Here is a 14,207-nt window from a genome sequence, read left to right as displayed (position 1 = left end):
TACATTATTTATCTATTTTCTATTAAAATATCAACTATTTTGTTGAATTCAAGTTAAATATGGATTCATTTTAAACGTGTGATTGTATCAGTTAATGCAGCTTGTCGTCGTGTTCACGGTTCATTGATTTGACATGCAGTGAAAAGGAAGTGAAAGAGACAGATGATAAATGTTTGAACTGTTTTCACTTGAGACGTTCAGCTCTGTCAGTTTAAAGAACATCATCACACATGTGAAGAGATTCAATCATTATTATCAATGAATCTTTAGCTTGCACACTTTACACAAAGTCAGTCATTCACACTTGAATCATGTGGGGCTCTGATCCTGAGTGATTTATGAGAGTAACAGCAGCACAACTTATTCTGTTTCATTTGATCAAATATAAGGATTCAAGGATTCAAGGCTTTTCTTGTCATGTGTACATAGCTACAGTGCAGATACTTCAATGAGCATCTGAGGTCACAGGCTCCTCCAGCAGAGCAGCACAATAACACAGATACAATAGAGCAAGGAGAGTCTACATACAAGTCATTGGAATATGATATATTAGATAAATAATGTGTAAGTTGCAAACAGATGAATGTTATGGATGTTCTTTCAAAAGAAAACACAAGTTTGTTACTTTTCCTCATCATCATCATCATCATCATCATCATCATCATCATCATCATCATCATCAGCTTTATTGAAGAGACTCAAGGTCTATTTTTAAAAGACATACAACACTCAAATGTAAATTAAAAAAGGCAGTGATACCAATGTTTCCACAGAGGTGACTGGTATCGTAAAGTACTGACACAAGGATTTGACAGCAGCAAAATGACAACATCAAAAAAGGACCTTATAATCAAGTTTTCACTCTAATTTCTCCCTTTTCCTCCCCCCTCCCTCTCTGCTCCAGTGGGTGTGCAGCAGCCCATCCTGAGCGTCCTCCCCCCTTCCAGAGAGGAGCTGCAGCAGGGCAGTGCCACCGTGGTGTGTCTGGCCAGCGGGGGCTTCCCCTCCGCCTGGAGGCTGGGCTGGAAGCTGGGGGGCAGCAGCAGCTCCTCAGGGGCGTCCCACAGCCCGGAGGTCCTGGGGAGCGACGGCCGCTACAGCTGGAGCAGCACCCTGAGCCTCTCTGCAGAGCGCTGGAGGGGGGCGGGCTCAGTGAGCTGTGAGGCCAGTCTGAGTGGACAGAGCCCTGTCACTCAAAGCATGGACCCTGCCCGCTGCTCGGAGTAGAGCATCACTTCCTGTCTGGAGAGGAAGCAGCTTCTTTGCTAGAGATGTTCATGAAGACACACATCTCCTCTGCTCACATGTTGCTGCTGTCTCTGCTCAGTTTTTAGTGTTGCTCTCTAATCCTCACTTCCTGCATATTCTCCTGTTTGTTCATCAGCTCACAATTCAACTGGATTTCATTTGTTTCACTCCAACAGAAACTCATCATTCATCTCAAATGTGGCGTGAGCTTTAAACCATCATTAAATAAAAATGTTGATTAAAATGAGACACTGTCTTTGTATTTCTTTAATTCATATGTTCATTGTGAGAAAGATGTATTAATACCTTCAGTATTAAACCTAGTATTATATTAATATAATTTATGACTGTTGGACAGTTTCTTTTATTTATTTTTATTATTTTATTCTGCTAAATTCATACAAACACACAAAGATGAACACAATTAGTAGAAGCGGGAGGGCTGAAGCATAGCTGATGGGAAGTAGCCCTCCTGTGAATCATCCTAATATAACATTGGCATTATTGCGTCAAAAACGTATAGAAATGAAGGAGTACAAAGAAATAAAGAAAACTGGAGAAAAAAATAAATAAAAGTTAGGGTAAGAACAAAATTAATCATATATAGGTATATATAAGAAAAACTATAGGGTCATTTTCTGCACATGTCAATAGAAGTTTCAACTTCCATTTTTGAAAATGAAAATACTATATAAATATATACATATGTACACATGTACTTGGCAAATGAATAATGATAATAAGAATATATGCATATAAACATTATGAACACTTATTTTCAAGTGACTTTTTTTACATTCATATGTTCACACTTACACAAAATATACACATGTTCAAGTGTATAAGTACACACATGCACTCATATACACCAATACAAATATTGCAAGGCAATTTCCAGGGCTGAAATAATAACTCAACCCCATAACGATGAAAATAAATAAGAAGGACAAAATAAATGTAAAGTAATGTAGACCATATTAAATAGATAAACAAACTGAGAAGGTATTAGTTCTAAAAAAATAATAATAAAAAGAAAAAAAGGATTCCGGGAATACTCAATATTTGTTAGCTGGAGAAATCTGCAAATAGAATATTTTTTAATTACGTTTTGAATTGTTGATGACAAGTGATACTTGAAAGGTCTGGGTGAAGTCCATTGCACGTTCTAACTCCGTTTATTGATCAGCTGTGATTTGATGGTTGTTCTACAGGGCTTGCTACACAACCAGTCAGGATGCCTAGCTGGGTATTTCCTGACTGTGGTTTGGAACTGCTTTTGAATGTTAGTATGCATTTGGTTATGGAAAATGTTGTGCATAATCAGTACTGTTTTAAGCTTTACTATGTCAACACATTTTAATAGATTGAGTTTTTTAAATACTCAATCTATTAAAATACACAGTGGAGTGTAAACAACAACATTGTGTGTTTACAGTACTTCAAATGATTTAAATTGTGTCGCGTATGTTTGGACTGTGGTAATATCATTAATTGTTTTGTACAGCAATTCATAAAGTTACTGTTAAATATATGTTGATATCAGTGGCTATAGTTCAACAAGAATCTAACTTTCCCAGCTCACTCATAAAGAGACTGAATTGAATGACATTAATATAGTTTAATATAGTTTAAACAGGGTGTTGAAGAGTGTCTGTGAGTGTGTTTCAGCTTTATCTGGATTCATGGTGGTTCTGCTTGATGACTCTTGTGTTCACTGGACCAGTTCTCCTCCTCTCAGTCTCTTCACCTCTGCAGCTGCAGCAGGACGCTTTACTTCAGACTGAAGGAGGTTTTTGTACGGCTCTAAATCACTGTGTGAACACGCCACCAACATGAACACCAAAACAATAGTAATCTTTCGCATCAACATCCTTAACGTTACTGATGGTTAAAGTGTACTGAGTACCAGATCTAGTACCACTGAATCTAGGCTCAGTTCCAGAAAACAGAGTTGATGATGAGTATATAAGAAGTTTAGGAGCCTGTCCAGGTTTCTGAAGATACCAACTGAGATCATCTTCAATATCTGAGCTCCCTGTAGCGCTGATGGTCACAGTCCCTCCAGAACTAACAGTCTTGGATGTGTCAGTCTGAGTCAGGAACTTGTTGGCAGAAGACTCTGAAATGAGAAGTGAAATGTTAGATAACCAACAAGATGGAGCAGCAGTTTAAACTAGAGAATGCAATTCCTGAAGAAATTGCTAGTGGGAATGCTTTATGCTGAAATATAATGTGTAAGAAGAAAGTGAATAATCAGGAATATTTGGATGACTGAATGGTTTCCATATGAATGAATATTAAGTTAAAAAGTAGCATGAAACTCCAAATGTATAAATAATGTTAAAGATGTAAGGCTTTGAATGTAGAATGTTATTCGTAGGAAAAGTTGAAAATGCAAAAATAACTGGTGAAATAGTAACATTTGGCAAATTTTATTTTCAAAAACCAGAACATGGGGGAAAAAACTATATAAAACATTTCAGATCAATAACTAACAAATTATATTCAGTAAAAATCTGTCAAACAATACATGAAAAAAAACTATATAAAACTGTTTGAATCAATTACTAACAAATATATTCTGTAAAACCAAAAAGTGAAAAGGTGAACAAAAATAAAGTAATTTTTGTGAAAGAACAAGTGACAAAACAACTATATACAGAAACTATTGTTCATTTGACACTTTAAAGTTCAACTGTTTAGGGAGAGATTAAGTTAGCTAGCAGCCTGCGCTAACGGGCTAACGCAACGCTGCTAGCCCGTTAGTGCAATGCTAACGGGCTAAAACTGGATAGGCTGCTAAGAAGCTGTTTCCTTTAATGTGTAAATTAATATCAGTTGTCACGCAAGTAAACAGTCTATGAACAAACTCAAACGGTGTGTTATACTTTGAACAAGAGTTAATTTGACACTTTAAAGTTCAACTGTTTAGGGAGAGATTCATTTAGCTAGAAGCCTAGCAGCGTTAGTGCAATGCTAACGGGCTAACGCAAAACTGCTAGCTGTTAGCCCTTTAGCGCAATGCTAACGGGCTAAGACTGGATACGCTGCTAAGAAGCCGTTTCCTTTAATGTGTAAATTAATAGAGGTTCTCACGCCAATAAACAGTCTATGAACAAACTCAAACGGTGTGTTATACTTTTAAAAAGAGTTCATTTGACACTTTAAATTTCAGGTGTTTATGGATACATGAACTTACCTAGCATTAGTCAGAGCAGAATAAATCTCCTGGGCTTGGTGTGACGCATCTGCTAATATTGATGCGTTCAAGGACACTCAGAAATGCTATAGTTGATGATGAAAAGCGCTGGAAAGGGGAGACTAAATTAGAGTATTTTTTGTATTTATGTTATATATTTGTTTAATAATTTAATTTGTTCACAGTGTACAAATGTGAGTGGTCAGGATCCATTATCAAAAACACCGTCATGCATGAAGACTGACATGCAGAAAGAGCCTTGAACCATGTCAGTTGGAGTGATGACATCATCGTGTTCCATTACACAGGTGTTTGTATGTGAGCTAATGAGGCGTCCAGAGATCAAAGGTTTCCATTGTTCTGGATGAGAGATAAACCTCTTACATGTGAACGTTTTGTGGAAGAACCGTAACAGATATCTGTGAAATTTCAAAACGTGAAGCATGTCAAGGAAGTTGAGTATCTGAAGTGTAATTTTTGTGTACTTTCGGGTTAATAATGTGGCCTTTTTGGCAGTTTAACTAAAGGTGTGCGGCTGCTGCTGTGAGGAAATATCTGCCTTAAAATTACAATGGGCTTTAATGGAGACATGTTGAATGTTTTTGTCACTTCATGCCCTCAAGAGGCACTTTGTTTAATTATTTTTTGCTTAATTATTTGTCATTTTTCAAGCTACGGGATGTTTTCCTACGTTTGTCATGAAAGATTATGTCTCAGGAATGTAGGGTTTGGGAATTATGGCAGTTTTAAAAAAAGATATGAAGGCAAATTTCAAACTGTCCTCCACTCTAACTCTGACATCACGCACTCTGCCTTAACGAGCTGCACAATGTTAAAGTTCAAATGTTAAAAATGTGATGAATTATGGGATGTATCTCTGGAATTATGAAAGTTATGAATGAGAAAAGTAATAGCCATCGATTCCCGACCGAGCTAAACGTTTTCATGTTTGAACGGAGTTTCTGCGATGTTCAATGCGGGAGAAGAAGCGCGGCAAAATAAGTCGGCGGAATAATAAATGTTTCGTCCGTAGAAGAACAGTTAGTTGGAATGCTGTTAACAGCATTCCCACTAAATTATAACAGAAAAAGTTAAAGACAAAGCACATTGGATGCAAACATGAAAAGAAAAGACAAACATTGAACCACACATACATTACTCCTATCATTTCAGATGATACATTTTCAAAGTCTCTCACCCTGACACAGAAAGCCCAACATGACAAGCAGAGTTACTGACAACATGATCTCCAGTTTTCAGGATGAGTGCAGGAACACGGTTCAGACTCTACGTGACACAAGACCTTAAAGCTGTGAGGAGCAGTGAAGCATTACAATCATGCAAAGGACATTTCACACGTCAAACAGACACCTGTCCTTGAGAAACAGAGAGAGAGAGGAGGTGGAGGAAGTAGAGGCTACATCTCCCTGTGGACTCATGGAGAACATGTAGAAACTTTCTGTTCCTCAACTCTCTGCTGTTTCTGTCTGTTCAGTTTACCAAAGGCCTCTGTGCTTAATAACATAAATATAAGAGATATACTTTATTGTCCCAGAAGGCTGCCCTCTGCTGGCTGTCCAGGTTCAGAACAACTTCATATTGATGTGAGATTGAATCTGTTCTCCACCTTTAGCTCTTTTCATGATCCCTTACTTGGTGCAGGGAAAACAACCTACAGACCCCCCTCAGCTGTCAAGGACTCCTTGTCTTCATTGGCAAATCTTTTATCTCAACTAGACTACAAGGAAATAGTGCTACTTGGAGATTTTAACTGGGACTGGTTAACTACAGTATCAGAGGATTTTAAAAACCTTTGTATCTCTTTGAATGTTACTCAGATTGTTGACGGTCCTACTCGCCCTAACATGAAGTTCCCAAATAAATCCTCCCTAATTGATCTCATCTTAACTAATGTTCCCCATAAATACTCATCTGTGGGAGTATTTGCAAATGATCTGAGTGATCACTGTGCTCTATCCACAATGAGGGACACTAAAGTCCAAAACGTTAAACCTCGCATTATTATTAAGAAAGCCACAAAACATTTTGTGGAGCAGGGTTTTCTCCACGATCTGTTTGGTTTTGAAATAATCGATCTGTGTGATGATGTAGAAACTGCATGGTCTTATTTGTATCTTGGTATTATGAATTATGGATGGACATGCACCCCTGCGTACATTTAGAGTGAAGGGACGAGACAATCCTTTGTTTTCTGCTGAACTGTCCAGTCTCCTGCATGAGAGAAACAAGGCCTGGGCAAAGGCTAGGAAATCAGGCTCAGAGGTAGAATGGCTGCGTTTTAGGCAGCTAAGGAACAGCTTCACATCACAAATCAAAAGTGCTAAGTCCAAGTATTATCTGTCAGTGCACAAAGAACCTGAATAATCCTGGAAAATGTTGGAAAGCCATAAAATCGATATCCACCGGTGAGATCCCTAATGAGCTACCTCCGTGCCTTACCACAGCATCTGGCTCTATATCGGACAGGGCCACTATGCTAAATTGTTTTTATGAGCATTTTGTGTCCCGTGGCTCTCTGTTTGATTCTGTTTCTAACTCTGCTTCTGTGAACACCCCAATCCGTGACTCTGAACAATGTGGTCTGGAAAGTCCTTTCAGTTTTACTCCTTTTTCTATTGAAGCCGTTCATGAAGCCTTATCCAAGTAAGATCCTAAGAAACTGGCTGGCCCGGACAACGTAGAACCTTTCTTTTTAAAGATAGCTGCAGATTTTATTGCTCCACCTCTCACTTCTCTTTTTAACCTCTCCCTCAACACGAACACAATTCCAAAAGTATGGAGCAGCTTATATCCTGCCTTTGCTAAAAGGAGGGGAGGCTACTTTATTAAATCATTATAGGCCCATCTCTAAATGATCAGTTCTGGCCAAGGATCTTGAACGCCTAGTGAGTGAAAAGGAAAAGGAGTTTTTAAGTAACAATGACATACTGTCTAAACATCAGTCAGGCCTCAGAAAGCAACATAGCACCATCACTGCCACAATGAAAGTGGTGAATGATATTGCTAATATCTTAGACAATAAGCAGAGTTGTGCAGCTCTGTTTATTGACCTGTCCAAAGCGTTTGACACCGTTGATCCTCGCATCTTGAAGCAGAGGCTACTCAGTATTGGCATATCCAACCATGCAGTGGGGTGGTTTGTGAACTACCTCTCTGAAAGATCCCAATGTGTTCATTTTGATGGGCTGTCTTCTGAGTGGTTAAACATTGCTAATGGTGTTCCTCAAGGTTCTGTTTTAGGTCCACTTTTATTCTCCATCTACATCAATAGTTTAGGTGAAAATGTCGATGAAGCCACTTTACATTTTTATGCGGATGATACCGTGATGTATTGTGCAGGTCCCTCCATTCAGGAGGCTGGTGTTGAATTGCAAGCATTAACATTATTCGGACTCAGCTCTCTGAACTAAAGCTTCTTTTAAATGTTGATAAAACCAAGGTTATGCTCTTTTCAAAAGCTAAAAAGACACCAGAGCCTGTTTTACATATTGTAACTACGCAAGGAATAAAACTTGAAGTGGTTACCTGTTACAAATACCTTGGTATCTGGCTTGATGATTGTCTCACTTTTAAACTTCATGTCAATAACCTTCTTAAAAAACTGAGGGTTAGGCTAGGTTTCTTCTACAGGAACAAGTCCTGTTTCTCATTTGAGGCCAGGAAAAGGCTAGTCACTGTGACCTGTTTACCTGTGCTGGACTATGGTGATCTGATCTATATGAATGCACCTGCCCACCTGATTAAGTTAGATGCTGCGTATCACAGTGCTCTGAGACTTGTGACAAACTGTAAAGCATTAACCCATCACTGTACCCTGTATGCAAGGGCAGGTTTGCCTTCACTAACTGTACGGAGGCTCAGTCACTGGTACATCTTTATATACAAAGCCATGTTAGGGAAACTTCCATCCTACATCTGCTCCCTGATCTCACGGCGAATTGTAAGTGGCTACTGCCTGAGATCGCATGCTGTGGTTTTATTAAATGTGCCAACTGCTAGGACTGTCTTAGGGAAGATGGCTTTTAGATGTGCAGCTCCACTGTCTTGGAATAGTCTGTAAATTAAATGGAAACTGAGCAATCTGATGCCACTAAATGTTTTTAAAGCTCGGTTGGATGCTACTCAATCGGAAGCTGTTGGTACCTGTTCATGTGGATAGTTATTTTAAATTGTAATCCCTGTAATGATGCTGTAAGATGTCCTTTTTCATGTTCTGTTTATGTTTCTATGTTTCATGTGGAACCTACTTGAGCAGGTCTCCCTTGAAAAAGAGATCAATGATCTCAAGGGGATACACCCGGGTAAATAAAGGCTTGACATGAAATGAAAACCTGGAGCTAAACGCTCTCAATCAGCCCCACCGGCCCCCATCACTCTGTGGGACTCCCCAGTCTCTGCTGTGGAGTCTTTCTGCTTCCTGGGCACCATCATCACCCAGGACTTCAAGTGGGAGCAGAACATCAGCTCCATAATCACAAAAGCCCAGCAGAGGATGTTCTTCCTGAGGCAGCTGAAGAGCTTCAACCTGCCTAAGACAATGATGGTGAGCTTCTACACCTCCATCATGGAGTCCATCCTCACCTCCTCCATCACCATCTGGTACGCTGCAGCTAGCCGAGGAGCAGGGCTGCAGCCGAGGAGCAGGGCTGCAGCTCATCATCTGCTCTGCAGAGAGGGGGGTCGGCAGCAATCTGCCCTCCCTCCTCTACCTGCAGGCCTCCAGGACCCTGAGGCGGGGAGATAGAGTCCGACTAATGCACTAATATTTTGCACATTCTATGGACAATGTTGCACTAATGTACATTCTCAAACATTGAAGTGACTGTTATTTTGTATATTGATTGTTGTGTTTTTATTTAGGTCTTAATGTGTGCACATGTAAAAATGTGTCTTTGATTCTGTATATATATATATATATAATATATTTGCATATATATATATATATATGAACACATATTTTAATATACATTTCTTTTATATTCGGGATTTTGGGAAATGTTATTTCGATCTCTCTGTCTGTACACACAAACTGGAAGATTGACAATACAGTTGGCTTTGACTTTGACCCCTACCACCCTGGACACAAACTGCTCCACCTTCCCATCTGGTAGAAGGCTCCATCAGGACCAGAACTCTCTCCATCAGCACCAGAGCCTCTCTCCATCAGGACCAGAACTCTCTCCATCAGGACCAGAACCTCTCTCCATCAGGACCAGAGCCTCTCTCCATCAGGACCAGAACTCTCTCCATCAGGACCAGAACCTCTCTCCATCAGGAACAGAACCTCTCTCCATCAGGACCAGAGCCTCTCTCCCCCTGAACAGCTTCTTCCCCTCCGCTACCGGCCTCATCATCTCCTAAAGCCTCTGCTTTGCACTGGTGGACTCAGGGGGGGTCAGGGGTCAAATCATGTTCAAACTAAACGTCAATCCACAGTTTAACATTTGAAAGACTTCATTCGATTGATCTTTGTCATTTTTAATCATGATCTTTATAATAATGATTAAATAATAACTCCAGAGAGGCCAGAGATGCTCCTGCTGTGAAGCACACCGAGTGGAGACATGTGGGGAAAAGCTAAAGAGCGTTTGTTGTTTTAATTCGGGGAAGCAGAGATCACAATAAGGTTTGTGTGTAATGCTGCTTTTACATAGAATGTGTTTTGGACTGGGTTTAATCTCATTAATCCATTAACATCTGTTTATTTAAGAATAAGAAGTGAATAGTGCTGGGTGGGTTCCTGTCAGCTCTGAGTTCAGTGGGCTGTGTCAGTCTCTTCCTCTTCAGCAGCTGCAGGTGGTTCCTGCTGTAACAGCTCAGAGTCTCTGCAGTCTGACTGAGGGAGGTTTTTGTACGACGACAAATCACTGTGTGAACAGACGAACACTGTTTATGTAGTGGAAACTCTGACAGGAATAAACTGCTGCATCTTCAGCCTTCAGTCCAGTGATGGTCATAGAGAAGTCAGAGCCGCTTCCACTGCCACTAAACCGAGGTTCTGTTCCTGATTCACGTGTGCTCGTATATTTTATCAGGAGCTTTGGAGGCTGTCCAGATTTCTGTTGATACCAGAACATATATTGACCATAAGTACTATCTGTGTAAACATCAGGGTTGGTTTTACAGGTGAGAGTGACGGTGGATCCTGGAGCAGACGTCTCGACTGCAGGCTGAGTCACAGTCACCTGACCGCTGCATCCTGCACACAAAAACAGATGATTGATTTCTCAGCAGAAAGAAAGGAGAGGAAAGGCAGCACATGATGTTTGAAATGTTGCTGAGTGAATGAACCTGTGAAACAGCAGCAGGCCAGCGTCCAGATGAGGATGGTGATGAGAGTCATGGTGCTTTCTGCTGACTGACAGATGTGAGTCCTGTAGTGTTGAACTCACAGGACTATAAACCTTCTCAGTTCACTGGAGGATCAGCTGACCATGCAAAGCCTCCTCTCTATGGAAATGATGTCTCTGCTCTCAGCACACTGAAGGCAACGTGGGACACGAAACCAGGAGGAGAACTGTCTGGATTTACACCGTCTATCATCTGAATGGAAGAACAGATTTATGTCAGGAGTGGAGATGAGGATTTGAGTTTGTGTCCACTGTGGTTGGTATGATATGTCTGTTTGTCTGACATTAACATACATGCAGAGATTCACTGTAGATAAATAACATGTTTCAGTTCTGTTTCAAATACATTTGTTCATAACTATTATTTCAAAGCCTCATGTTCATTTAACCGTGTAGAAACTAATATAAAACTGACAAAGTTAGTTGTGTAGCAGACTGTAATGGTTTCTCTGCCAGGTGTAGAAAAGAGATGAAAAATGACATAAATCATCTTAATTCTTCCAGATATGTAATCCATATCTTTAGAAAAGCTTTGTTGATTTAAAAACGGTATATGTGTCTCTGTTATCAGTGAGATCAGGGAGCTCTCTCAGTGATACATGCTTGTTGACAGTGCAGGAGGTTTTTGTACGGCCACTCAATGAGTTTGTATCACTGTGGTGCACTTTTGGTGGAGGAACCAAACTCATCGTTGACTGTAAGTACCAGAGATTTATATTTTATTCAACTTATAGCAAATATATAACTTTCATTAATTATTAAATGAGACTCAACTTCAATTTTTTTTTATTCAATTTAAAATAAATGTTTATTAAGCTCCTCTTGTAATCTGAAAGGAACCTTTGCAGACTTCTATATTAATTGTTCGTTTCTTACAAATACATTTTTAAAGCAAATAACTTGTTTATTTTCTATATTATATTTTATTTATTATCATAACAACTTTATACTAAAAAAATGTATTTATTAAGATTTGTTAACGCGTGACGTCTCTGCCACATTCAGTTTTACATTTGTAGTTCACAATATTGTATTTATTTACATTATTTATCTATTTTCTATTAAAATATCAACTATTTTGTTGAATTCAAGTTAAATATGGATTCATTTGAAACGTGTGATTGTATCAGTTAATGCAGCTTGTCGTCGTGTTCACGGTTCATTGATTTGACATGCAGTGAAAAGGAAGTGAAAGAGACAGATGATAAATGTTTGAACTGTTTTCACTTGAGACGTTCAGCTCTGTCAGTTTAAAGAACATCATCACACATGTGAAGAGATTCAATCATTATTATCAATGAATCTTTAGCTTGCACACTTTACACAAAGTCAGTCATTCACACTTGAATCATGTGGGGGTCTGATCCTGAGTGATTTATGAGAGTAACAGCAGCACAACTTATTATGTTTTATTTGATCAAATATAAGGATTCAAGGATTCAAGGCTTTCCTTGTCATGTGTACATAGCTACAGTGCAGATACTTCAATGAGCATCTGAGGTCACAGGCTCCTCCAGCAGAGCAGCACAAGAACACAGATACAATAGAGCAAGGAGAGTCTAGATACAAGTCATTGGAATATGATATATTAGATAAATAATGTGTAAGTTGCAAACAGATGAATGTTATGGATGTTCTTTTAAAAGAAAACACAAGTTTGTTACTTTTCCTTATCATCATCATCATCATCGGCTTTATTGAAGAGACTCAAGGTCCATTTTTAAAAGACATACAACACTCAAATGTAAATGAAAAAAGGCAGTGATACCAATGTTTCCACAGAGGTGACTGGTATCGTAAAGTACTGACACAAGGATTTGACAGCAGCAAAATGACAACATCAAAAAAGGACCTTATAATCAAGTTTTCTCTCTAATTTCTCCCTTTTCCTCCCCCCTCCCTCTCTGCTCCAGTGGGTGTGCAGCAGCCCACCCTGAGCGTCCTCCCCCCCTCCAGAGAGGAGCTGCAGCAGGGCAGTGCCACCGTGGTGTGTCTGGCCAGCGGGGGCTTCCCCTCCGCCTGGAGGCTGGGCTGGAAGCTGGGGGGCAGCAGCAGCTCCTCAGGGGCGTCCCACAGCCCGGAGGTCCTGGGGAGCGACGGCCGCTACAGCTGGAGCAGCACCCTGAGCCTCTCTGCAGATCGCTGGAGGGGGGCGGGCTCAGTGAGCTGTGAGGCCAGTCTGAGTGGACAGAGCCCTGTCACTCAAAGCCTGGACCCTGCCCGCTGCTCGGAGTAGAGCATCACTTCCTGTCTGGAGAGGAAGCAGTTTCTTTGCTAGAGATCTTCATGAAGACACACATCTCCTCTGCTCACATGTTGCTGCTGTCTCTGCTCAGTTTTTAGTGTTGCTCTCTAATCCTCACTTCCTGCATATTCTCCTGTTTGTTCATCAGCTCACAATTCAACTGGATTTCATTTGTTTCACTCCAACAGAAACTCATCATTCATCTCAAATGTGGCGTGAGCTTTAAACCATCATTAAATAAAAATGTTGATTAAAATGAGACTGTGTCTTTGTATTTCTTTAATTCATATGTTCATTGTGAGAAAGATGTATTAATACCTTCAGTATTAAACCTTGTATAATATTAATATAATTTATGACTGTTGGACAGTTTCTTTTATTTATTTTTATTATTTTATTCTGCTAAATTCATACAAACACACAAAGATTAACACAATTAGCAGAAGCGGGAGGGCCGAAGCATAGCTGATGGGAAGTAGCCCTCCTGTGAATCATCCTAATATAACATTGGCATTATTGCGTCAAAAACGTATAGAAATGAAGGAGTACAAAGAAATAAAGAAAACTGGAGAAAAAAATAAATAAAAGTTAGGGTAAGAACAAAATTAATCATATGGATATATAAGAAAAACTATAGGGTCATTTTCTGCACATGTCAATAGAAGTTTCAACTTCCATTTTTTAAAATGAAAATACTATATAAATATATACATATGTACACATGTACTTGGTAAATGAATAATGACAATAATAATATATGCATATAAACATTATGAACACTTATTTTCAAGTGATTTTTTTACATTCATATGTTCACACTTACACAAAATATACACATGTTCAAGTGTATAAGTACACACATGCACTCATATACACCAATACAAATATGGCAAGGCAATTTCCAGGGCTGAAATAATAACTCAACCCCATAACGATGAAAAGAAATAAGAAGGCCAAAATAAATGTAAAGTAATGTAGACCATATTAAATAAATACACAAACTGAGAAGGTATTAGTTCTAAAAATAATAATAATAATAAAAAGAAAAAAAAGTATTCCGGGAATACCCAATATTTGTTAGCTGGAGAAATCTGCAAATAGAATATTTTTTTATTTAGATTTTGAATTGTTGATGAAAAGTGAT

The 14,207-nt window shown here is 39.2% G+C and overlaps 1 long non-coding RNA gene and 1 gene segment (V, D, J or C); one reads left to right on the top strand and one right to left on the bottom strand.

Annotated features, from left to right (window-relative positions):
* Positions 1–14,207, bottom strand: part of LOC307047308 (Ig kappa chain V region Mem5-like) — a 161,785-nt gene that overhangs the window by 146,377 nt on the left and 1,201 nt on the right.
* On the top strand, positions 11,467–13,322 carry LOC307047328. Its single transcript, XR_013810387.1, has 2 exons — positions 11,467–11,515; positions 12,732–13,322. It is a non-coding gene; the product is annotated as an uncharacterized lncRNA (long non-coding RNA).

This window comes from Notothenia rossii, assembly GCF_949606895.1.
Source record: "Notothenia rossii genome assembly, chromosome: 7".
Taxonomy (NCBI): Eukaryota; Metazoa; Chordata; class Actinopteri; order Perciformes; family Nototheniidae; genus Notothenia; species Notothenia rossii.
This window is presented reverse-complemented; position numbering and strand designations above follow the sequence as displayed.